This window comes from Falco peregrinus, chromosome 4 (assembly GCF_023634155.1).
Source record: "Falco peregrinus isolate bFalPer1 chromosome 4, bFalPer1.pri, whole genome shotgun sequence".
Taxonomy (NCBI): Eukaryota; Metazoa; Chordata; class Aves; order Falconiformes; family Falconidae; genus Falco; species Falco peregrinus.
In genome coordinates this window covers 51,768,767-51,794,784 of record NC_073724.1, presented here as the reverse complement: position 1 = coordinate 51,794,784, position 26,018 = coordinate 51,768,767, and the positions used below count along the sequence as shown (strand labels likewise).

General features: G+C 39.7%; 1 protein-coding gene across 14 annotated transcripts in view; it reads left to right on the top strand.

The window, feature by feature from the left end:
- Positions 1-26,018, top strand: part of INPP4A (inositol polyphosphate-4-phosphatase type I A) — a 131,105-nt gene that overhangs the window by 12,246 nt on the left and 92,841 nt on the right. For 6 of the 14 annotated variants that reach the window (XM_055803296.1, XM_055803295.1, XM_055803299.1 and 3 more), the window contains exon 1: positions 24,485-24,664. The exons of 2 other annotated variants lie outside the window; for them this stretch is intronic. The gene's annotated coding sequence lies outside the window, so the exon portion shown is untranslated. Of the gene's footprint in view, positions 1-24,484; positions 24,677-26,018 lie in introns of those variants that run through there. 6 more of the 14 variants (XM_055803303.1, XM_055803297.1, XM_055803300.1 and 3 more) reach the window with 3 other exon arrangements.

The window sequence follows — 26,018 nt, the reverse complement described above, 5'->3', positions numbered from 1 at the left end:
AACTCTGAGGGAACTTTGGTATTACTGAATTCACAGAATTAGCAGTCAGAAACTGAAATCACCCAAAAGTCTAAAAATTGGAGATTTGCATTTCTCAGAAAGAAAATGAAAGGAGAAGCAGCCCTCTGCACGAATGTTCAAAATACTGAACAAATGCTTGAAAGGAATACCTTCAAGGCACTGTGTGAATTAGAGGGTCTAGTACAGAGGCTGTGTAGAATTCCTAAGTGATAGAATTTCCTGTATTTTCTGAATCAGCCTCCTAAAGCATAACAGGAAAAAAGAAAGGCAGAAAGTGAAACATGAGGTTCCCATGTTGACTGCTACAGATAACTAAATTAAAGAAAACTATTAATAGCAGTTGATACAGATAGAAATAACATTTCACTTTGCATGATTATCCTAAAATACTGTGTCTCAGATGCTTTGATCTTAGTGATGCTGATTAATATAAAAACTTCTTTAATGGTTACCCTGTGGGTAGAAAGACATGCAAATGTAGTTAATTTCCAGAGAGGAAGAGAGGTGACTTAGGAATAAAACTATGGTTGCCCAATTGACTATGTCTTCAACAAGCCATTGACACCAAAGAAATGGCTTGTTATCCTGTTGTCAGTAATCCACAGTTGTGATCTCAGCTTTCCTGTTTCCATCAGCAGCAAGATACATACCAGTTTCTTCTCTCTTGGCCCAAAGAACAGCTCTTTACTTCTGACTGAACGCTGGTTTAGGATGTTTCTTAAGGTGGGACTCATGTGGCTGTTGTGCGTTTGCGCTGGAACTTTGATGTGTTGCTAAAATGTTAGCTTGTAGTCCTTTCTGTCTGGTAGGTCTGAGTGCCATGGCATATTGGATGTAAAAGGTTTTTTGTTTCCTACTGAACCCAGATTAAGAGGGTAACATCCCATGAGTAAGAAACTCCTCTGTCCCCCTCTAGACTAGGCAGCGTGATGGTTGGTTCTGGTCAGAGGAACAGCCTCTGCCTCTGTAGAGCTGTTTCCTGTCCTTCCTGAAGCGAAAGCCTTCCCAGGCTCTCAAATGGAAGTCAGCCCCCTTCCCCATCTGGTCGCTTGCCTCTCTGTTTACTTTTGAACAGCTGTTGCACCCCTTTAACAAGGTGAATGGGTGTGTGTTGAGGAATGGTTTGGTTAATAGTATTTAAAGGCATTGTGCAGGTGGGTAACTGTAGGGAAAAGATTGTTTTGGTTGCTTTTTTTAGTGGAGGCACTTTGTAATAGAGTCTTGCGTTTGCCTGAGGTTACTGTTTGCAGACAGGAATGAGGTGTCATGATGCAGGATATATTTGTGCTTTCCTGTTGTGGTATGTGTGCTGGGTGTAGACCTGGTTTTCTCCTAAATGACGTGTTGCACGGGGCTGAGAGCAGACATTGTGAGTAAGGTAATGGGGGAGGTAGCTGAAGGTTGAAAAGGAAGATAAAGCTACATATTTCCTTTTTACGGTCGGGTAGTTTTGTTTTGTTGTTTTTTTACATGGTTTTGGGCATTCATTTGAATATTCTTAAATAACATTTAGTGAAGATTTGTGTGCGAAAAGGTGACTGTGCTTGTGTGTGTATATAGCATGTGCTCATTTTTATCAAAATACCAGCAGGGTTGATAACCTTTCTCTTCTTGTGACAGCCCAGCTAAAGCCATTTTCCATGTTGCCTTTCAGGCATGTGTGCTGCTCTTGTCCCTCCAATTTTACACTAAGAAACTCTGCCATATGCTGTTCAGGCCTGATATTCTAGCTCAGTGTGCTTCAGATGCTCAAAAAAGTCCTTTCCCAGAGACCGCCTCTTCTGTCACATTTACATTTGACAGTGATATTTTGGTACTGATGAATGTGTATGACATTGCATTTATTGGGTGCTTAGTTTCTCCTCAGCATTGAGTATTTGGTGCTAGCAAGGGTGGAAATAGGGGCAGGGTCTAGGCTCAAAAAGAGAAGTGTTCCTGGCAGTAATGGCCAGTGTGGAAATCCTTGAAATGACACGTGATGAGCAAGTTCGTAAGATGAATGGTAAGGGAGCGGTCTCCTCTGGAGAAAAGGAGGGACATGAAGCTGGAGTTGGAGGTCTGTGATGTCCCTGTGATTTTTAGTGGAAAATGTGGTGGTCAGGGGAATAATGAGAGGGACCTGTTGGAAGGCTTTGGAAATGTGATACTGTCAGGCTGATTGGCCTACTTTTCCTCTGAAAAGGATTTAGTTAACAACTGTGTGAAAATGTACCAAATGAAAGTGTAGCTCCACATAGCAGCAGCAGTCCCTACCTGTCGGAGCTGGAGTTTCTCTCTTCCATCTGCTTGAATCTGAATCTGTTGCTGGCAGCAGTTCAACCTCCAGACTTAAAACTGAATTTCCATATTCAGAGCACTAGATGTTGGCTTTCAGATGGAAGTAGAGACAAGTTATCTAGTAAAGAGTCACAGAAAATCTGCTGCTGTCTGCACCTTCACTTTGCTGATACCACAGCTTTTAATATTGCACTCTTAATTAGCTTTATGCCCTGCTTCCATTTCTTGGTGCCAGGAGAATGCTTGAAGCGATGTGGGTTTGCTCCTGTTGTTGAAGTACTGATTTCAGGCAAAGTTGAAAGGCACGTGTGGGGGAGAAACATTGTTGCAGTTTGGTAACATGTTTAAATAATTATTGTTTTGAGGTGTGATGTCTCAAAACCAGTTGTCTGTATTTTTAATAGAAGTCTTTTTTTTTTTTTTAGTTTGTTGTTAATATAAGAATATTTTGGTTTTATGAAAAGTGTATGCAACACTTGAGATGACATTGCGTAGATTATCTATTTTTAATGCCAGAGTTTTAGCCTCTCTAGAACAAGATATTTACTTAATCATACTCTGTTGGATCTTACCTTCTTCTTTTCCCACCCATCTTTTTCACCCAGTTTAAATGGCTGGCTAAGGATATGTTCTTTAGATGCATTAGCATGAAATTTTGCAGATGGCCACTAGTCTTAATACATGTGAAGCTGTGATCACAGTTTTCTAAACAGTGCCAGAGATGCTGAATTATGTTTGCAATATTGCCAAATCTCTTTAATCAGTCTTGACTGAAAAAATGATGGCATAAATCCCAGATTAGTAATGGTGCTTCAGTGAGTCATTAGCAGTGGTTGTCTAGATCTGATTGCAAAAGATACTTTTTACAGATGTAAATGAGCCAGTGCAGGGCAGAAATGGAACTGCTCTGGTGTGGCTTAGGTAGAGACATTTTTAGGTTCTTGGGCATCTATGAGAAGATGTAATAATTTGCTCGACATAGTACTTTGTAGCTGGAATCTAGAACGGAATGTTTTCTGCTGAAAATAATTTATAACTCAGTTCAGGTGCCGTTTCTCTGTTGTTGCATCAGCTGTTTGAGCTGAGACTAGAGCAGAGTGGAGAAATGTGGCTTAGCCCAACATCCTGGTGAGGTGGTAATTGCACAAGCAACCATAGACTCCCGCTAATGGTGGCTAAACAAGGCAACCCGTATGGTGGGGAGGGAGCACGGGGGCCTGGATTGTGTGTGCACATACATTTTAGTGGTAGGGGTCAGTACTGGGGACCTTCATCTTCCCTGTCCCTGCTTTGCTGGGAATAGGAGGGGAAGGGCTGTTTGTGTGTTGCCTGCCCTGAGTGGAGAGCCCCTCTCTGCCACTCACAGTGGTACCCACAGGTACCAGTGCCAGGCCAAAGTGCACAGTAGAAATGTTTGATGCTAAACTAAAATATAAATGCTCATCTGCAAGGACTTTCAAGCTTGCAGTGTTGTCTCTGTAATGAGTATGTTGGGGGACATTGGTGGTGGTGATTTTAGGCTGGCTATCAGCTGTGTAAGAGAATTGTCCATTGCAAAAGGATTTTGTGCAGCTCTGATACAAACCAGGTCTCCTCTTGTGAGGCCGAAGGTGTTTGTGAATGTGGTTGGTTGGTTTTTGTTTTGGTTTTTTTTTTTTTTTTTTGTTAAAGTTTTGAACTGCTGAAAGGTTGTGTTTTGACAGCTCAGAGGGATTAAGTCTTAAACAAATAGTGTATAAAGTTTGAGCGACAACAGCATATTTTCCTTCACGCTACAGGTCTTGAACTGGAAGGCCTGTTTTTAATGAAAAAAGACATCTACACTGAAAAAAGGCCTCTTTGTTTAGGTCACCTTAGTTTCATACAAGTATTAAAACGATCATTTGCAAAGCTCCTGTCCAGAAATATTTCTTAATTATGCAGGCTTAAGCGAGCAATGTGATTAAACTTTTTCCTTTATTCAGACTAAGAACTTTGTTTGAAGAACATGAATCACTTGTCTTCTGCTTGGATTGAATGCTTCTTCTTTTAAAGCAGTCTATTTCTGCTCACTAAACAAGAAACAGGAAAGTGAAATGTTCAGTGTTTAAATCCTACTTGGAAACATCTGCATGAAAAAAAATTATGTACATTTTTTTCTAGACATGTGCTCAAGTTGTAAGAGAAAGGATATAATAGGCTTTACTTTTAGCAGCAATGATGTGTCAGTTATTTTTCACCTTGCATTTTGTCTGGACTCTTTGAATAGTGATCACTTTTATGTGTGCAGACATATATTTCTAAGATATTTGTTTAATGTTTCACTCTTGATATCTAACAGTCTTACTGTTAGAAACAGAATTTTACATTTGTATGCCAAAGTTTCAAGGCCAATATCCATGAAATAGCAGTATTTCATTGAACCAAAGTTTCAGTGACATCTGTGATATCATATACTTTCCAAATTCTTTAGCAATTGTATGTCCCAGGTTTTAGAGAAAAGTGTTTTCTCAACTAAAATTGCAGCAAAGCTTGAAATCTAACTTTTGATGTAGGTGTTAACAATTCCGTTTTCTAACATACCTCCAATAAATGAAAGTTCAATACTATTTTGCCTGTGTTACAGTAGTAAAAATCAACTATTTAGTAAAAGCTCTGTAAAATCACTAATTGTTAAGCCAAAGTATAGTGTCTTGGACAGTAGAAATACTTGGAGATCTCAAGATGGAAATAATCTGGGGCTTTCTTCACAAAGCAGATGCAGGAGGTTTTGTATTTTTGTATTGTCACTGATCAAGTTTATAATTATAAAACAAACAAACCAACAGTAAATGTGGCAGCACGCTTATTTCTATTTTGTGAAGAAAATAATTGTAGAGATTTCATGATTTAAGTTACCATTTTCACAGGATTTTTAGAAATTTCCTGTATTTTTGTTTTTTAGATTGTGATTTCAGATTGTCTTTGACTTTATAGTTAGTGAAAAACAAAATATTCGAGAAAAAGAGTAAGTTTCTGGAGTTTGTATATCTCACTGAAGTGTATTTTTATATTTGACTTTGAGGTGTTTTCTTGATGAAGGAAATGCAAACTACTTCAGACCAAGCATGGGACAACAGTATCTGTAAGCTAGTCAAATTCCTTGGTGGTTTTTCTTCAGTGACTTTAGTTCAAATAGAAGGGAAAAACTATATTCTCATGTATAGTTAATAGATATCAACATCTATTTGTACAAAGATGGTTTCTACATAAACACACATCCTGTACTCTGGCTTTGTGACAGTTCTGTATTTCTGTGTGGTTTTATTTTGGTGTGCTGTAAAACCCTGAATTTTGTTTCAGATGCTAAACTTGTTCAGATCATTCTTTTTCCCCCCCAGACAATTCTAAATGTAATTAAATGTATTGCACTGTATTATTTCAGTGTGGTTTTTTTTCTTCTTTCTTTCATCCTTCCTCCCTTTTTAAGTAAAGAAAACAAATCCCACAAATCTCATTTAATATTTTTGGATTCCCACATCTATTTATGGCTGCTTGCATCATGGGGGAAAAAATGCAACATGGCTCATAGGATGGTGAAATAAAAGGCTATATGTGGCTGTTAACTGGTGAGAGTTTCAGTCCTTTTGGAATATCCCAAGAAAAAGTATAAGGGCAAACATAGTAGTTCTTTAGGTTTTGGGGTGGTTTTGTTCATTTTTTGGTACAAGTCACTATCTATATTAGAAGCTGCAGGCTTTCCGCTCCTTTACTGCCTCTGATTTTGTCCAAAGTGATTGCTGATAGCAGGGATGAACAGCTGTGGGTGGACAGAACCCAGTCTGTGACCCCCAGCAGTGCAAGAGGAGATGTGTCAGCCTCACAAAGAAAGCACTGTGGCGCTGGGCCGAGTGTTCAGCATTTCCCTTAGTTCTGTTAGTTCTTAACATACGCAGCGCAAGCGTGTAAAGTTATGCTGCGTATGGACTGTGGGTTTCCTGGGTTGTTATGCCCGGTACTTCTTTAGCCAGCTGTCTCTTTCTGGACAGTTGAATGAGGCTGGGGGTGCTGGATTTGGTAGGTGTGTTTTGAATGTAAGTTTGGTTTTACAGAGGGATGCCGAGTGTATGACAGTTGCTGTTTGTTACAGTGCAATCAGTAATGATCTTGCTTTGGAAAAAGTATGTGCTCTTTCCCATGCAGTGTGAATGCAGGCTTTAAGACACAAAATATTCTTGATGCCCGAGACATTGAAATGAGTGCTTTCTTATTACTCGAGGAAAACAAAGTATAAAAAAGGAGACAACTCTTGATGGTAAATTATTATGATAATTTATTTGCTGGACAGAATTGTTGCTACCCTTGAAACTGGCTTTTGATTTCAGTGAAAATGAAAACAATTGGTAGCTGTCTCTTGTCCAGTGTGTTATTCGGGAGCTCTCCAAAAGCAGTGAAAAGGCCAATCAAAATATTATGGTTTTTTTTTCTTTTGAGCTGTTGGCTGCTTTCCTCTTTGAACTTGACCTAATAATCACAGATTTGCTTAAGAGAAAGTTCTGGGATACATTTACCATTTTTTGGATATGGGCACAGAGAGAGCAAATAAATGAGACATATGTAGATGGTTTTCTGCTCAGAAATAGGTGTTTGTATACACATCTGTGGGTGAGAAACACAAATATGCAAACTTCAAAGTGCAAGTAAATTAAATATACACAGAAAATCCTAGATTTGGCTTTATGGCTGTACAGGGTATATATTCAGGTAAGTAGGGACAACAAACTAGAAACTTTTGTGCATAACAAGATAGAATGGAGATTTAATATTTTCTGATTTTTTCTTTTTTTTTTTTCTTTTTTTTAAAAAGAATTTCAAGTTCTGTTTTGTTGCAGGATCTTAAGTAGCTGGCAGTATGTGAATGGAGTTCATAAGTACACAAAGACTACACAAACCCCTCGTCTTTGCTTATGAAACCTGCCAGGTCTCCAGCTCAGGGAGTCTTTTTTCTTGGCTCTACTTGGTATCATTAAAAGCTGCTAAAGCCAGTCTGAATTGGTCGGAACAGACCTTTTACAACCTGGATGTTTTCCTCCTTTTTTTGGTCTGATTTGTCGCTTCCTTTGACATCACTGGGTGTTGGATCAAACCTTTACTTCTGTGAAAACCTTAGAGACCGGAGATGAAAAAAGCATCTGTAAGTTTTTGTAGCAGGATAAAATGTAAGTTATGCAGGAAGGAAGGAGCGCTGTTATTTAAAACAGCCTCATAATTTTGTCTTGGTAGCAATTGTTACATTTGTTGCAAGTTCATTAACTGACTTCCTACTGTGGTTTGTGCTGCTTGTGGTTACAGGCAATTAAACCTGAAAGTCTCATGAGCAACACTTGCTGTAGGTTTAGGTGGAGGCAGATGTCATCTATTGTACAGAAAAAGGCCACCTTCTTGCATTAGAGTCACAGCCCTGTAGCCTTACATTTCTGCCTCTAAAACCATGCAGTCTAATGAAAATACACAATGAACATCTAACCCTTAAACTGTGCATTTAGATCTCCGCAGCCATAAATGATGAGAGGTTGTAGTACTTGTTTATACCCGTTTTGCGGTTTATTTTCAAGTACAGTGTTTTGTTGCAGGATTTGCATTTTACCTGAATTTCTCATCTGAATGGTTTTACTGGGTAATAACTGCTCCTGCAAAGATAGAACTTCAAAGTGAAACAGACTGAAGAGGAGGGGAATAATTTGTAATTAATCATGTGAACAGATAGAGGACATGTTCACAATTATAAAAAAAATGTATATGTGTATTTCTGTCTCAAGTGTGCATAAATGAAAAAAAAAATCTTCTAGTGGACCACTGAAGGTAATTTCTAACTGAGCTGTTCTTCCCTCCTGGAATGTAAATCCCAAGAAGTTTGAAACAGAACTAACAAACATGAGGGAAGATAATAAGCGATGTACAGAAAACAGAAATACTACTAGAACTTATAGCTCTTTGGTTTTAGATGAAAAAAGTAATTTCTTTTAAACAAAATGACATCATGTTCTGGTTCATCAACAAAGTCTGAAAGGTTTAGCTCTTGCAGGTGAGAGTTGGGGTCACTGTGTGTTGCTTCTTTGGGGAATAGAAAAGCTCTACTGTAGCTTTGGTGTCTCTACTTGCAGCCCTTTGGAACTGAGAAATGATTAATTGAAAGACAAAATACAGGGCTGGTAGTTAAACATAGTTTAAGCAAAGTTCAGAGAATTTTAGGTAACTCTTGGAAACCAGCTGAAACAGGATGTGCTTGTTTGCATCAGTATTACTGTTTCTGTAAAGGCTGTAAGTGCACTCATTTGTCTGGGCTTCAACCCAGTCCATCAGTAGTCTGAGGGACATGTCCCTGCTGTTGGAAGTAGGATGGGAGTGAAGGACTGACTGAGATTGGTGCTGGTTTCACCAGTAAAATCTGCAGGAAAAAATGATCTGGCTTGAACCTACTTGCTTGTGCCTTCTCAGGTAGCCTTTTGAGAAAGTCACGTAGTAAAGAGGTGAAAAATTGTACGACTTATTAGCGGCATGACGTCTTTCTGCTGAAGGGTTATGGGGATAACAGGTGCAAGCCAGAGGCAAGTTGAGGTCTGAAGCACTGACAGATTTCAGGTGGAGCTTGGGGATTGCTATCTGAAGGTAACAGGTGTAGTCAGAGAAACCTAAGGTCTCTGCAAAGTTAAATACTTTTGGGGTTTTTTAATGCTTTTAATTTCTGTCACTAGAATATTTAAAGTGGTTTTGCTGTATTAAGCATGAAAGAAAGAAACAATTGTTAAGAAGGATTTCTTAAGTAGTCTGCATTTAGCAGTAGAGGTTCTCCAGTTTTGCTGTAACTTTTGCTTATACTTGTCAAAAAAACCCCTCAGAAATGTGGATCACAGATGTGTTAGGCTTTGCTAATCTCTCCTTTTGATATGCCTTGTGTCCCCACAGATTCTCTGTCATTATTTTTTGTTAATTCATTGCTAAATTGAATGTTTCAGCCATATACAAAGTGAAGCAATTCAGAGTTACATAGAGTCATTGATAGTGCTTCCTAGCCATTTTCTAAAGGGGACACATTTGCACAGGACACTTGAGACAGTCATGATTAATGTGTATTGAATTTCTCCTTTGGCAGCTGTGCTCAGACACACAAAACTCCTGCCTTGGGAAACTGAATTATTCCTGTTTGTCACCCAGTCCTACATACTGAAAACAGCTTAAAGTCATGCATGGGTTTTTTTCTTGTGCTGAGTAAGTTTTACCAACATCGGTGAATGTACTTGCAGAATAAGGAGTTACCTGACTGGAGTCAGTGTTTTTAATAACTTCTGTTAAAGAAATTGCCTATAACCATAGGGAAAACCAGCTTGTCCTTGAGCATTTTTCAGAAACAAATTGAAAGGAGCTACTAGAGGGAGAAGGGGAGGTGGCTTTGCTTGTGGATGTATGGCTACTGAGTCAGAGGGCAGCAGTAATTGAGCGGGGAGCACCCTGTGATGTAGCAATGCAGAAGAGATGCCTGTGTCTTTTTAGGGGGAAGTCTGATGTTGGTGCTGTCCTTTTGAGAGAAAAGCACTGTCCTTATGGAGGGAACCAGCTCACTTTTTCCGTGGCTGTGGAAAAGAAAAAACAAAAGTTCATTGCCAAGAGCCAAACATTACTAGAATTTACGATGCACAGAAAACTTAGGGTTGTGTCCAGTATAGACTGCCTAAAATAATGTTAAAAATCAGCAGAGTACTTGCTCTGATTTTTATTACCATATCTACTATTTTTTAGCATAGGAAATGTACTTAATGTACCACTTGAGAAGCCCAAAGAATGACTGTGTCTGCAGAACTATTAATTGGGAAATTTCTATCTTATTTGTGTGGCTGTCATCTTGATAACTCTCTGATCCCGGTGTTAGTAGTGGATTAGTGGAAGTGAACAATCATAATTTTCATAAGAAAACCTCTGAGTAGTGTCTTGATTTTTATCCTTGACTGACCTATCTCCTGACTTCTTTGCATGTGTTACATGGTGAATATTTATATTCAGCATGCAACAGTCTCTCACAGGGGTGGTCTGGTACGTCAGAAGATGTTCTTCCTTCATGGCTTCAGCTGCCCTTGATCTGCAAACAATTCAGCTTGCCAAAGATGTATTTGGACTGATTTTGTCTATTCAAGTTAGTGACTTGAGGACCAGACTCTTTATCCTGTTACTACTGTTTAACATGCCAGCATGTAGTGGTAATCTTATGCAGGCATATTCTTAGCTCACTGCAGATGTAAGGTTATTTATGTAGTTCACAGGGGAGTGAGGTTAAGCTAAGTGACTTTGCTTTGTGTTTGCTGTGGTTCAGCTGATGTGTTATAACCTGTTAAACTTCAGTACTTTCATCCTGAGCTTTTATTTTTATAGCCGTACATCTAGATTCTGATTGTGACAGCAGGTCTTCTGAGCCAAAGAATGGTGTTTCTGTCTTTTACATCAGCACTTTTCATGTGTCTATTATGTTATGCTATTTTGATTCTAACCAATATGCCTTTAAAAACAAACAAAACCCCAGCTGTTATAAAAGTGTTGGGTTTATGGAATAATATCTGCATTGGATAGAAAGTGCTAGTTATATCTGCTCTTTGACATTTGCTGTTCTTGATCAGTCCCTTAATCTTACTAGTCCTTGAAAAGGCATCACATATTTCAGAAAGAATAAGCTGCAATTCACTCTGCCCCGTACACAGGCTAATACTACATTGTTACTACATTGAACTAAGCCTTACTTTCATTTGGTTGCTGAATTTTAAAAAAAGAGAACGTATTTCTGTGGTTAGGCCTTAGTCTAACATAGTGCAGGAGCAAGTCTTTATATGTCTGTTTTGGTTATCACGTGCATTTTCATGTGAAGAGCAAGCTGCGGTGTTAGGAGTTCTTCCTTTTCTCATGTCTCAAGATGCAAGCTTGTTTCAGACATCGTGGGCCAGTTGAAGGGATTCACAACAAACAAATAGAAGTCATGGTCTTTCAGTGGGCTAGCTGGTTCTTCTGGTTCCGTGGCTGAAATGCTGTGGCCGCAGGATTCCTGGGTCTCCTATCAGTTCATGAAGGATAGCTGGCAGCTACCTGTGGCAGCTACTCTGTGTCTGCTCTTCCATTTCCTCTCCCGTTCCTTTCAAAAGGAACAGAATGTTTGGTTGTGTTTTGTGGCAACATGGATTCTCCTTTCTACTACTTTCTACCTGGGCTAAGTATTTCCACAGTATTCCAGTCCAAGCAACTGGAAGCTGGTTTGGTTGCAGCTGCTGTGCTCAAAACTCACTTTTCAAGGTAGGTGTAAACACTGATGAGGTTTTAAATAATCCTAAGGGGAAGGTCCTAAACTGAGTTCCAGCACTTGAACTTCTGTGTTTCGTGTCTTCAAACTTCCCTCTGCTAAATCATGAAAGAGCAGAGATTTGCAGTGATGGTTACTTAGTTTTAGAAGCCAGACCTGAGACTTTTGCCTAGTCTTACCATGTTAGCAATTGAGCAGAGTTTCTAGTTCCTGATAAGCTGTATAGCTCTGCAGCTGCTTTAAAACTTATGACCCTGCCCCAGCCTTGGACAACACAAAGACAGAGCATATATTTTGTCAGCATAATGCTTCTCCTAGTAGTTTCGTTCTAAGGTGGTTTTCTGCCTTGATTTTCTTTGCAAACATACCTTTCCTTGTTTTGATCTTCACTCTCTCAGTGCAGCATCATGTGGCTGAATGTGGAACTGGGCAGTAAGATGGGTAGGTCTGTACCATCATCTTAATGTATTTGCTGAACTTAATCTAAAGAGATGCCAGTTTTGTAGTCTGTGTAGCTTCATGTTCTAAGTGACATTTCTTCAAGAAATGTAGTAAAGGATTTCTTGTAAATACAAGAGTTACTTCTTTGGCACAAATTTTACATTTCTTAAAAGGATGCCGGGAGAAAACCGTTCCTGTCTTTACATTTAAAAATTACACCTGCCTATAGGCGTAATTTTCAAATAGGTGATTAGCTGTGGATGATTTTGTGGCAGCTCTGTTTTAATCATTCGAAGGGTTACAAAGCAGATAAACTTGGCAAAATAGAGCAAAATTCCTAAAAAACTATTTGATTAATTTTGTGTTTTCACCTGCAGATAAAGGTAAGTGCTTAATTGTGGTGCACGTGTGCATGAGTGGGACATTGCCTTTAATTAGCTCCAGGCATACAAGTCTTACCCTTTAGCACCCATATGTCAATCTATATGATGCAAAAATAGATTCTGTTTTGTTTGTTGAAACTGGTGATACGATTTTTCAGGAGATTGACTACTCTTTGGATGTTTAACTGTGTAGTCTCTGTCTAAAATAAAACATACCAGTTTAATTACCTACCTAAAAAATGGTTTTGTCTTCTGGTTTTTTGTTTGCATTTTTTTTTTTTATTTTTTTTTTTTTTTTTTTTTAGTTTTAGGGTTGTTAGTTCTCAGGCTTGAGAGATTGAGGGGAGGGTAAAAGGAGTAACAGTAATTTCCTGCATTGTTTTATTTTTGTGCTTGCAGATGATAGTAGAAGCACTCTGGGACTTGATAGCAGCTTAGAGATTAGAGACATCCTGCTCTGCACCAGCTGCTTTCGGTGCTCTCCCAGGTTCAATGCTAAGGATGCTACCCAGTGGCTCATGTCTTGCTGGGGTTAATTTTAGGCTGTTTTGAAAAACTAAGGCTGGTCGGCTTTGATACACAATTTGGGGTATGTTGAGTGTTCTGTGAGCAAAAGACAGTTTTTCATTCTGACCGGTGCTTTATTCTCCACAGTGCTGCATCTAAACCAGATCTGTCGTGTACTTTAGCTGTTACTGTCTTTAGTTTTTTAGAAACCAGGACGAGACTGGAATACCATAGTACTGTTTGTTATCTATGTACCTTTTCCACACCTTCCTTCACTGCTCTTTGTACTGAGAGAAAACTGATGAGTAGGAGATTTCTGAGGAAAAAGGAGGATAAGCAGCCCCTGAAATTTCCAAGATGCAACGAAGCAGTTATGTTCATTATCCCTTCCTCCTGTATTTGTTACCTGTCTCCTCAAGAAAACCCTGTACTTGGTAGCTCCTCCTTTGGAGTACAGAAAGAAGCATGTGCACTTGCAGAGGACAATAAAAGGCGACTACTTCAGGCAGCTGTGTTATAAATTTCAGGGTGTTGATAACAGAGTATCATAGGAGGTTTAAACTTTGCAGTACCATTTTTCCTTTTTCTGTGGTGCGTGGCTTCTGCGCTATTAGAGGCCAGACGCCACACAGTACATTTCCCAGCCTGCAGCCTGGGCAGTAAAATACCCTGTGGAGGCTCTGCACAGCAGTTCTTCTGGAGTTACTAATATTTTTCTTCTTGTTGGCTTTTCTGTCGGTGCCACATAATTCTGAAAAATGGTGCTAGAGCCAATCGGCAGTGCAGCACTTGGGGAAAGCGGTAGTGACTATGAAGGAGTATTTCTGTCATGAGTCAAAACCCTGGGAGTTTCAGGCATGGGTGGCCCAGAACAGCATCCAAGCTCAACACATAATGTTTTTTGTGTAATTGATCTACAGCATGCTCAGGGATTGTGGAATATTTACATAGCTCTGTACTGCATCTTCAGTAGCCAGGCCTTTGAGTGTTGCTTAATGGGAGGCCAGGAGTTTCCGATCTGTGGTATGTGAAGTGGTGGAAACTTCCATGGTATTGCTTTCCCTTTATTCATTATTACTGCCTTCAGTGCATTAAAGAGGATAAGCAGACCTTAAATACTTCATGTTAAGCAGCACTTGCTTTGATGGAAGAATGTTTTGCGTGATGGTAAAAGGTTAGTCCACCGAACAAGGACGGGCTTGATCAAAGAAATGACTTTTGAAGCTTCTGGTGACAGAGTTGTATGGTTTAGTGTCTCATTTGGGTTTCTGCCAGTCAGACTTGAATTTGCAGGGAGTGATGGGTTCATACCAGAAAATTCCGTTGGTCAAGATGTGATTAGGACCTTTTTCCAGGCTGAAATCTGCGGAGGTCTGCATGGCTTTTCAGGCACCTGTGTCAGTGGAAGAGGCCTTACCACTGCAAACGAGTACAGCAAAGTGTTAACAGCCTTTCAACTTCAGCCTAAATTTGAAACGGAGCTGAAAAAAGTTTTTTCCCAGAGACTTGACAAACATTGTTTTTCTTGCCAAATAATACTTCCATAAAGCTTTCCTGATGATCTCTTCCCAAGTCCTTTTGTCTCCTCTCTCTCCCGTTACTGTCACAGCTTGGCCAGGCATTTCATTTCCTTGTGTTTGCTCCCGAGCAGCCTGTCAGTCAGGCAGCTCACTCTTGTAGCTTACAGACGTGTGCCTGTGTCTCTGCCTGAATCTCTCCTCTCCTGAATCCACGTTCTCGGATCTTTCTCCACCATATGGTTAACTGTGCTGTTTCACCTGCCCTGCCATGCTTTCCTCCAAGATGACCCACTGTGCAGTTTTGCCATCACTTCTTCATTTCCTGCTCTCTAAACCAGTTTGCCCCATTGGCAAGCCACCACAGTGCCATTAATTCTCTCCTTTCAAGACCATATGCTAGGAACTGCTCTCAGGTTGGTATATTAACTGGAACTCATATCCTCTTGATCGTAACATCGATCTTTGCCTTGCTGAGAGTCTTGATTTCCCAGCTCTGACATTTCCTCTGTTTCTGTCTGTCATCTTCTAAAAACATCTCATACCTCACAGCCAAATTCTTCCCGTTTATGTTCTATTTTGAGCTCTGCTTTTACTGGATAGTCTCCCTATTTAACTTTAGCACTTAAGCCGCTGCTTATACAGCGCTTCTGTATATCTTTTGTGGATTTTTTTATTTGTTGGTAGGCCAGATTGGGGCATATTAGCACCAGCGACTTCATCCCCTCTGCAGTTTTAGAGGGAAGTGAGCACCTTCAGAGTGGAGATTCTTGACACCGAAGTTAGCAGCTTAGTTCTGGCTTACCTTAGATGCTCTGAATTGCATTCTGCCTGTCTTGTTTGTGAGAAAATAGAGAATTCAGTGCATTTTCTGACTCCTGGACATAGTTCTTAATGTAGTCTCTTCGGTAACCACATTGCATATAAGGGGTATGTGTGGATTGCAGTCATTTTCAGCTATTACAGAGATCAGAGGCATTACAGAATTTTAAGCCATGACTTTAATTTATGTTCTTAAATATTTCTTTATTCTCGGTAAGCAGGCTGCATCTGTAGGAGGAATCAATAGTTTTGTTTCTTTAATGCAGTTTTTGAAGTTCCCGCTTTTCCTTTCCATTTTTTTTCCCCTTTAATGGAAGGTTTTCAGTTAAAAATGTAACTCTGCAGACTATGTATTTCCTCTTTTTAGTACCTAAATTACAGGCTTTTAGCCTGTAGTGATATGGAACATTGGAGTAATAAAGCTGAAAAGGCTTCTCTTATAAACAAACAAACCAAAAGTTCATAGGTAAGATACCAAATATATGTTGCTTTGCTGTGTGGAAGGCTTTTTATGTGGGTTAAAAAGTGATTATTTCCTTCTCACTCTTACATAAGCTATAATTGCTACTGATTTCATACAAAGTTACTATTTGTGAAAAGGCTGAGGCAGGTCTTCATGATGTTTTTTGAACCTGCAATCAGTTATTCTTTGAGAGGAAGAACCAGGGGGGAAGAGTGGGTAGAAGAAATGTGCACCATTTTTGTACAAAAAAAGGCTTGTACTGATTAGCTGCTATCTAAATTATAGTCTATAAAAGTAAACTTTAAGCTCATTTATATGAAGGTGACAAAACTTTTGAAATAGTGTTTGGCCAGTCTTTGTATGGTTTCAGGCTATTACATGAATTCCTAAAAAAGACAGTCTATTTGGAAACGCTGTCTAACAGGTGCTGCTTGCATCTTACCCTTTTTAGGCCCACTGTTAGAAGAACGACACCTGTACTTTTGCATCTGGTTTAATGTGAGGGTAGCTTTTACTTGTCTTCCTTTAATTTTAATGTGTTCCTTTCCTTTTCCATCTTAACTACAGTTGTTACACTGAATTTCAGCCTGTGTGTTTTAAGACTCCTTCCATAGTTACGGGTGTCGATCATGTCGTTTCCATACCCTGCTGTGCCTGGCTCAAGGGAACTACAGCTCTGGGCTGGTGTTGCCCCTACTTGTGATTTCCTTACTGAGCTGGTACTGTGCAGTAGCTGCCTGAGCTGGAGATAGTTCAGTGGTTCTCAAGCTAAATGGAAGGTTCTGAAGCCATAAATGACTGTCCTTTGTATTAGAGAGAATTTCTTACTCGGATTGTGTTGAAGAACTGACACTGATAAAGGCTCTGTCTTTCTCTGCCCAGCTTTGTGTCTCCATTCAATCTTGATATAAGCAGCAAAGATGAATTACATAGTATTCTATTTCAGAAGCCCTTCCATGGAGTGTTACTAGGATTGTTTTTTCCCAAGAGGAATTAACAGAAAATTAATGCTATTTTGGACTATAGCAATCAATAAAGTATTTTTATACTATCTGTCTTTATGGCTCTTGCAGACTTATGCTTGTGTTGGTGATTTTGTATTTATAGCCGGCCCTTTTCAGTATGTCATCTTTATCTCTAAAAGGATTTCATGAGTGTTTGAAATCCTCAACTTGCAAAAGCAGATGTATTTTGTAATGTACCTTTCTAGGAATGTGACTGTCATTTATTAGATAGTGCTTTAAACAGTTCTACATTGATTAGAATCAACCTCAGAGATTTGGAAGGGGAGATAAATGGATATCTTCCTTCCAAAACTAAGCATTATCCCCAAATTACATAATAATACCTTGAAGGAAAGCTTGTCCAATATTTAGTGCACTAATCAAAGCTTAAGATTCAGTTCCTAAGACTCTTTGGGTAATGTCAGGCAAGTAATTAATAAAATCATTACAAGCTAAGGTGGGCCCTAGAAACTTGTGCCTCTGAGCTTAGACTTTGCTTCATTCTTCCATTTGGAAAAAACCCACAAAACAGTAAAACACAACCACCCAATCCCACACTCCCAGAAGACCCCAAACTGACGAGCTGGGGAGAGGGAAACCTTACTTTCCTTTGGTTTGGGTTAAAAACTGTGAGGTGACCTGGAGTGTAGGTTACGAGGATAATGTGACTGGTTGCTTCCCTGACGTCTGGGTGCATGCTTTTCTCTATCCTGGCTCTGTCTCAGGTGCAAAGCACATGCCAACAGACCTGCAATTTTCACCAAACTAATCTCCACGTCAAGAAAACCTTGGGTTGGTGGCCCAGGCAAAGCTGGGAAGGACAGCTGCAGCTCCCAGTGGTACAGGGCAGCAGGACCCGTGGTCTGTGACTGCTGCGAGCCTCATCAGGCAAGTGCAGGAGTAGCTACTGTGAGTTCCAGGCAGCTGAAGTACATCACAGACAGAATTAGAAGGTGGAAATAGGGGAGGGCTGGGTAATAGAAAATACATGTTCTACTGCCTTTATAATATAAAAGCCAGTAATCTTGCCAGTTTAGGCTGGTAGAACTGAACTATAAACAAAAGGTTGTATGTGGAGCTGCGCACATCACTTCTACATAGCTGGAATTGTTTGGTGACTTAGATGGATCTGTTCAACAACTGAATGAATGGATGCGGTACATTTGATGGGACACTGAGTGATGAAGGCTCTGCAGAATCAAAGGATATAGATACCAAAAAATAACTGTAAAGTAGCACTGTTAGCGATGTTTTCCATTTAATCATAATTCTTTAATACTAATCACGCTTCCTTAATACAGACACACAAATGTTATTAGAGAAGGTCGATGAGACACTAATAATGCATTAAATCTGGTAATCAAATGATGCAGTGTCTTCAGTAGTTATCTGCCTGGTCTAATTCCCTTCAAATTTAAGGAATCAAAGTCTTTTCCCAAAACACTGTACGATGCAAACACCTGTAATCTCTGGTCTCGCTTTAGTCCCCCAAACATCCCATGCAATGAGACCTTTTACCCTCCTAGGGAGTGAAAATAATCTAGAAATATATATAGCAATATGTCAGTGCATACTTTTGCATTATACATAAACAAATGAAACTCATTTAAAAAAAAACCCCAAAGCAACGACTTACAGCTCTGATATACCACCTGATTTTCCAATAGATACACGGAAAGACATCATAACAGATGGAAGTGCCAGCAAATGATGCACAGGGGTCTGTTAGGGGCAGTCTCTATTTTTATGTGCTTGAAGAAAAAGAAAATTGTTTTTTAATAAGGAGATTCTGGGCTGATTCTTATTTTTCTATTTGCCTTCTTTTATTATCTGTGTAGGTTAGCTTATTTGTTGTTGACTGTTCATAGGATAAGACATAAAACCTTTGACACTAAGATTTTTTTAAAACCACATTAAAAACACTGAGGTGCTACTTTTTGAGAGCTTTTTCCATGGCCTAATTTTAGGAAAAATCCCAGATGATCTAGAGTCAATGTCAAAATTTAGATTAATCATGAAAGAAACACTTCCATTATCAACAATTTTAATTAGTTTTTCCACCTTGGGCTCCCACTGGTATGAATTCTGATACACAATCCAACTTGTACAGTACCTTAACCTTTGAATGGTCCAATTGATAATTTGGTGACATTAATCTGGGGAATAATTTACAGCGTACCATGAATCCAGCCTTTGTTGGATTCACGTGTAGCGACTTAAAATTTGTGAGCTTGCAGATAACTCTTTCTGATTGGATATATTTATTTTATATATATATATATACACATAAATTTTGAAAGAAGAAATAAAAAATTTTCAGAGGGAAGGAGAAATGGTTTAACCTTGGCTTTTCTTTTTGTTAGATCTTTTGCTAGTCAACACACATTTGGGGACCCTCTTAGCTTAGAAGTGAAGTGTTGTATTACACTATACTAACAACAGGACTTTTTTTTGCAGGGCAAAGGCAAAAAATGCCAAGAATAGGAATAAAAGAGTGAGGCCCTTGTGTCTAGGTAGGCAGTTCCTTTTCATGACCTTACCAATGAGGAACATATCAGAAGATGATTTCCCTGGTAAAAATAGGGGCTGGTTAACTTGCAAAGGAGTACAGAGGAGATGAAAGACAAGACAAAGTACTAGAAATCTGTTGTGCAAACACAGAAATCTTGCGTTACAGCTGCTCTTTTTTCATTCAGATAAAATTATAAAATTTTATAAGAAATGTTGCAGAATGGTTATAAAAATTGTCTAGCTTTAATTCAGTTTTACTGGGTTTTGATTTAGTTTACCCCATGCAGCAGATGGTACAGAGAAAACAGTAGGTCTTTGCATCGACTTTCTCCAGTATTGACAATTGTTCTTTCTGAGGCATTTGAAGAACCTGCCAGTCATAGATCCCGAAGACCAGCATGAGATCTGCAAGTCCTGCATTGTGAAGAGGACAGGAAAAACTTCACTCAGAAAGTGTATAGAGTGTGTTGAATGAGCACAATGAGTGGATGCAGACAATTCCCACTAGAATATTGCTTTTTATTAGACAGTGCAAGGAACCATGATGTTTAAGTCATGTGGTAACATGCTTGCCTCAAAATGAGTTTACACCTGGGTTTGGATGTCTCTTTCGTTAGAATTCACCAGTATTAAATTGAAATTATGGTATGAGTGCAGAAAATGGGGCATGCTGGTTTGAAACAGAGAGGAGTTGTGCATTGTATAGAAAAAGATTATTTGGAATCAGAAATTTTTGGCTGTGTTGATAGAACCAATTTTAATATTCTTGGAAGCCTGAAGAAACCAGGTGTTTTCTGACATGCTTTCTCTGTTGTCCAAGGTGATCTCTGTAGCATGTACGTAAGATTTGAGATTACAAATGCTTCTGCACTTGCACTGTGTAGTTTTTAGGAAAAATCAAAGCTCTGAATGTAAGGGGAGCAAGATTGGGCACATGGTAATTGCAAGCTGTGTATCATCTGATTATTAGGTTTAATGTATCATTAGGGTCTTGCTGACCTTTTCTGTCAATGCAAAACATGGACAGATGTTGGCATTAAAGAGAAAAGGAGAACAGAAATGGGTAGATACGAGCAGGGCAGCTGCCACAAGATCAGCTGACACTACACTGACATCAAGTGCAATCCGGAGAGTCCTTCTTATCCCAGCAAGGCTTCACGTGCAGCAAATGTGTCAATGTCTGTATACGCAGGAGGCACAGCAGTGTCTGTAAACTAGTTTCTCATCTGGTCAGTACATCTTTGTTGCTATAAGATATATCTTTCTTGTCTTGTTTTGGCTGATTTCGCTGATCTTAGTGTCTCATAGCCTCTTGTTTCATTTGCCAAGAACAGACCATAAAGAGGAAACAGGCATTTAGGTCGCCTTGCCTATTTTCACTAGATGGGCAGAAGTACTTCCCTCTGAGGTGGGTGTGCAGTATGTTATAGGCAGCTTGTCATTTTGTAGTCTCTTTCCAGTGCAGGATATGTAGCTTTGAATTGTTATGACAGAAATAAGAAACACTTTTTTGGGGGGTTATAGTTACAATAGTAACTTGAGGAGGTGATCTGAGTGAAGAGATGTACTTGTGTGGTGTGGTGGAAATGGTTTCCCACACACTCTTGTGGGCTGCTTTGCTATCTGCTTTTGTATAGATGGATGCAAGATGCTACGGAGGTATTGGTGGATGATGTAGTGATAGTAAAAAGTTCAACTGGTGTAGTGTGTCCTGTTACTTATCTTCAGAAACCTTGAGATAAATGTGGGGAATAAGTGCATCCTCTTCCCTCCTCCCATACTCAGTCACTAAAGTTTTGCTTCCACGTGTGGCTTCCTCTGTTCATTGCCTGTGCAGGGTAAAGGTTCTGGTGCTGACGCTTTTCCCAGCAGGAGTTTTAATTTTCCCGAGGAGCAAATAGTGCTTTTGTCAAAGCACGTCAAAATACCCATGAAAAGTAATTAGCTGAAAGAAGTGAACCTACTACTGAGATGCACCAAAAGGGGAGTCTGATGGTCTAGTGAACAAGGGATTGAAATCTAGTTTCTGCATTTGGCTTTGCTGTGGACATGGGAAACAAACTTGGTCAGGACAGTTAGCTGTGCTTTATGAGATGATGCAAAAAATACTTCTCAACTTTCTGCCTGTATGTCTTTTCATAATATGCACTTCTTCTGTAGCGGGTCTCTTCTACTGTGTGTGTGCGTAGTTCTCACCTCCATGCGTGTCTGCTGCTAGTGGTGGGGACCTTTTGGAAAGTACCGTAATGCCCGTAACAATGCTATAACAATGATAACGGGAGTGTAAGCCTGTTCAGAAAATGAGCTCTGCTTTTCGTCTTGAAAATGTGTGTCAGTACCCCTCAAAAACTAGCATCTCTAATCCGCCAACTTTTCACAGGGCTCAGAAAAACAAGGCTACAAAACACTTGCCCTGTCCTTGAAGAAAATGAATGTTTTGGTTGTTTTTTTTTTGCCCGCCCCCCCCCCCCCCCCCCCCCCCCCCCCCCCCCCCGCCCCCAGGACAGTATAGCTAAAAAGGAAGAAGACTCCAGAACGGGAGTAGAGGTTGGTGTTCTCAGTAAGGACAACCTGACTGTAGACTGAGCTTTCATGAGAAAGCAGGTTAATATGGAATCTGACAACCTAGAAGAGGCTGTGGGAAACTATTTCCACCAGCATTGGCATAATGATGATGTTTAAAAATTAAAAAAAATCCCAAACAAACAAACAAAAATGATGATGAGGAACAGCATTCTTTAGCCTAGAATGTTCTGAGGTACCATGTTGAATAGGTACTACAGAAAAGCCTTTGCTTGCTTTTTTCCTGAAGGAGAAAAAGGGAAAACTGTTATCTCTAGTCCTTAAAGAATGTATAATAATTTACACTGCCTTTTAATGCATAATCTCTTGCAGCAGTGTTTAGTTTAGCAGGCCGTACTAAATTCCTGTTCAAGATTTCAGGTTTTACCTCTGCTGGAGTAAGAAGCTTCAGGTTTTCCCACTTTTAGACACACAATCCACACCCTTTCTATTGCAGAAGGTCCAGCTAAGAAGACTGATAAATTAGGCAACACAGAACAGCTGCTTACAGCTAGATCACTTTTGATTTGTAGATTAGGTCTTTTGCAGCTGAAGCAAGTATGTGCATTTTACACAGTGCATGCTTGCTTGTGTTGTTTTATCTTGGAGGCCTTTGACAGCTTTTTTTTTTTTTGAGTCCTTTCTGATCCAGATCTATGCTTTTAGGTGGACAGCAGCACAAAATTGAATGTAGATACACAGTTGCGTGCTGTACATTTAAAACCAGACAAACAAAAAAGGCCGCCACCACCCCTACCCCCAAAAAACCCCAAACCCCCAGACATTTAAGTACCTTCAAGTTTTGTCTTCAGTTTTGTCTTCCTCTCTGTCTGCGTCATAGATGCCATTTGGACCATGGCCTTGCTGTTACTTTTCCTGTTTAAAATCTCAGGGGTCTTGATTTGTATTTTGTTGCTGCTAGTGTTCTTTATTTTTTTCCCCATGCATGCCATGGATTTTAGCTTTCTTTTGCCTATTCAACCATTTAAGACATGAAAATAAAGCCTTGAAAGCTTGACAGAAGCAAAGATTCACTGTCATTAGTAAATCGGGGGAAAGGATGGGTTTCAACAGAAGATTTTCTAAGGGATAGGTAGAATACTAGTGGTTTTAGGGGAAAGAGTTTAGTTCAGTGTAACTTCATAAGACACCAGCTATTTTTTATCCCCCTTGTTTATGTTATCTCCATGACCATGCTTCAAGGATACTTTTGCTCAGCTTGATTCTTTCTGATCTCTTGATCCCTGCCAAAACAGTGTTCTTGGCTGCTTTCAGATACATGGAGAGAGTAAACATTCACCATCAATAGTATGAAGTTCGTTTAGCAGCTTTAATAACAACCAGATACAGTACTGAACAGTGCTGTGCGCATACTTGGATTGGATGGGTGGGCGTACCTTTCCTTTGATAGGGCTTTGCAAAAAAAGGAGTTCTAAGACAAAAAACACAGAACCATCAAAGTCATGCTTTGATACTAGCTTTTCCATGAGAAACAAATCTGTTTATCTGGGCAATAGCCAGCTGGACATTTGCTAAGTATGAGGAAAGATGTTCTGCTGGAAATGCTTTGAAATAAACTAAGTGCCTTTTCCCCAAACTATCTGGGATGTTTATATGAATGGCTGTGAAACAGGTCTACACATTTTAATGGCATTGTTCCTTGGGCCAGCAGCTTCTTTTTACAATACTCTCTTGATTCATCCCACCACCATTTGTTTCCATGTGGCTGACCTGCTGGCTCAGTAGTAGAAGGCTTCATCTGCCTCTTTTGAAGGCTGGATTTGCTCAACACTGCAACTGCAACTGTTTAGTATAAAGTGCCTTTCAGAAATAAAAGCGTAATCAGTACAGCATTGCGTATCAACACTGTCTAGCATTAAGCGCCCAACTTTGGCTGCATGATGCCTGTTCTCAGTTGTATGTGGTGGGGAGTCTGGCAGGCCAGGGAAATAAATAGCTGATCAAATTGCTGCTTTGACTGTGGTGATCAGTGCCTAGTGAGATGGATAGCTGTGGGGGAGGCTGCCAGAACTCAACCCTAAACCCAGATGTGCTACTCCTGTCAATAATGCAGCTATGCTCTTTTCCTGGATGCACTTCTCCCTGCTAAATTGGTGTCAGGCACATAGGATTTCTGCTCACCTGCATCCCATAGTCCTTCCTACAATTCTTTTATCTCACTGTATTTGAGACTAAATTTGTCCTCCCCAGACTACTTAATGAAGTCAGAGGCACTTTGCTATAAACTTGTCATGAATAAATGGATATTGCCCTAACTCAATGCTATTGTTTTAGAACGTTTTTGGGGGAAATTTGAGTTCTTCCCCTAGTCTTGGTGAGAGATGTGAGCCCACGGATATCTTGTAGTAGCACACCACCTGGCAATCCACAGGATGGACATGGCTTGCAGGGCAAGCTTTTTGCATTTAAGGTAGATATATTTACAGTGAAGAAAGAAACAGAATTGCCATCCCAGAAGAAAAACTCAAACACGATTACATAGAGGATGAAATCAAACCTGCTGCTGGAGGAAAGAGCTGGAGGCACACACAGACACACGGGTGGCAAGTGTGTGCCTGCCTGCGTGACAGAAAGCAGGAGCGAGCCAGCAAGAGGAAGCCCTGAAACTTAAACTCCTCCTGCAGCTCTGCATCTGCTCTGAGTCACTGTATGAGTCACACTGACAGCGTTCACGTTAGCTAGCGTTCAGATGGAGCAGCTCTGGCAACAGAAGAAGCAGGTTATATTATTGATTACCTGCTGCAGCAGACAGTTGCGCCAAGATTTTTTTTTAGGAGCGCAGATGAAACAGAGGAGGCTCTACTGAGCACCGTTATTATTATTCTTACTGTTTTCTTAAGGTAAGAATGCCTGTTATTTACTAGAGAAAGATACGAATGGGAATTTAGAGCTTGTGGAGGCTGAGTCTCTTTCTACTGCTGCTTATTCTCAGAGGATGCTGATCCTTGGAGCTGCGTTACTGCAAAGCTTTGTCTCGACTGTTTGCCGTACCATATGGAGAATCATATGGTTAATGGGCAGTGCAGGTCGTAGGAAACAAAATAACTATATTCTCATTCATTGATGTTATGTAAGGCATGGCAGCCATGTTAAGGACAGAACACCTCTTTTGGAGAAACAATGCTGTTAGATGGTAGGGGAAGGAAAACAATTAGTTTTTAAGCAGCTCGCTGTTCTTTGGAGAGCGCTGCAGTTCTCTGGTTCTTGCTTAGAACTAAATTTACTGACTTCTGAATTTCTGTGTTAATAGAATAAAAAGCAGTGGCATTAGAAACAGCAAAATAATTGTTTACCTTCAGAATCGCAGTGTTGTTTTGCCCTTGGCATTCAGGCTGCAACTGTGCACGCTCTGTGATATGTGCAGTGCCTGGATGTAAACAGTTTCTTCAAATACTTTAAATGATACTTCCAGATACTGGGTGGCTTTCATTTTGTGCCCCTAAAAGCATACCTATATAAAAAAAATACATGTCCTGTTCTGACAATTGATTATATGCAAAAACTGGGACATATTGTAGTGTTGACATATGCAGAGTGGGTAGAACAGTTTTTTGTAGTGGCTTTACTCCTATTTTATCCACTCTGGTGCGGTAATTCTAATGTAGTCTAGAGTGGTATCCCTTATTATCCTCATGTAGAATCCACTGAGTCTTGAGCCTTTGCTGTACTCCCCACAGGAGGTTTTCTAAGTTAGGGATTCTGTTTTTGAACCACAGTAATGAATGTATGTTAATTTCTTTTCTTTTTTTCTTTTCTTTCCTTGCCTTTTCTTTTTTTATGTTTTTCTTCCCACCCCTTTATTTTAGATTTGCATGGCAGTGTCCAAAAGTGCATCTTACAGTGAGGTTGGCAGCTGCTTTTAGTAACAAGGGAGCCTGGTCGCTTCTGTGTATTATTTTCAGAGTGAGAGAATGAGGATGTTTTCAAAACCTGATCATTTACTGCTTACTTTCAGCTACTTGAGACAATCACTCATTTCCTTGTAGAATTTACATGAAAGTGACCACTATCTTCTCCTCTCATAGGAATATGGTGCTCTAGTAAGGTCATTCAAAAATTACAGCATAGTTCAGGTCCTTCTTCTATTTCCTAATTCATAGTATTCTCTGATGCACAGTGTTTTCATTGCTATGTATTAACTAGATTTGGTATTATTTCCTCTTTTGAAAAAGATTAGATTTCTTAATAAAATGT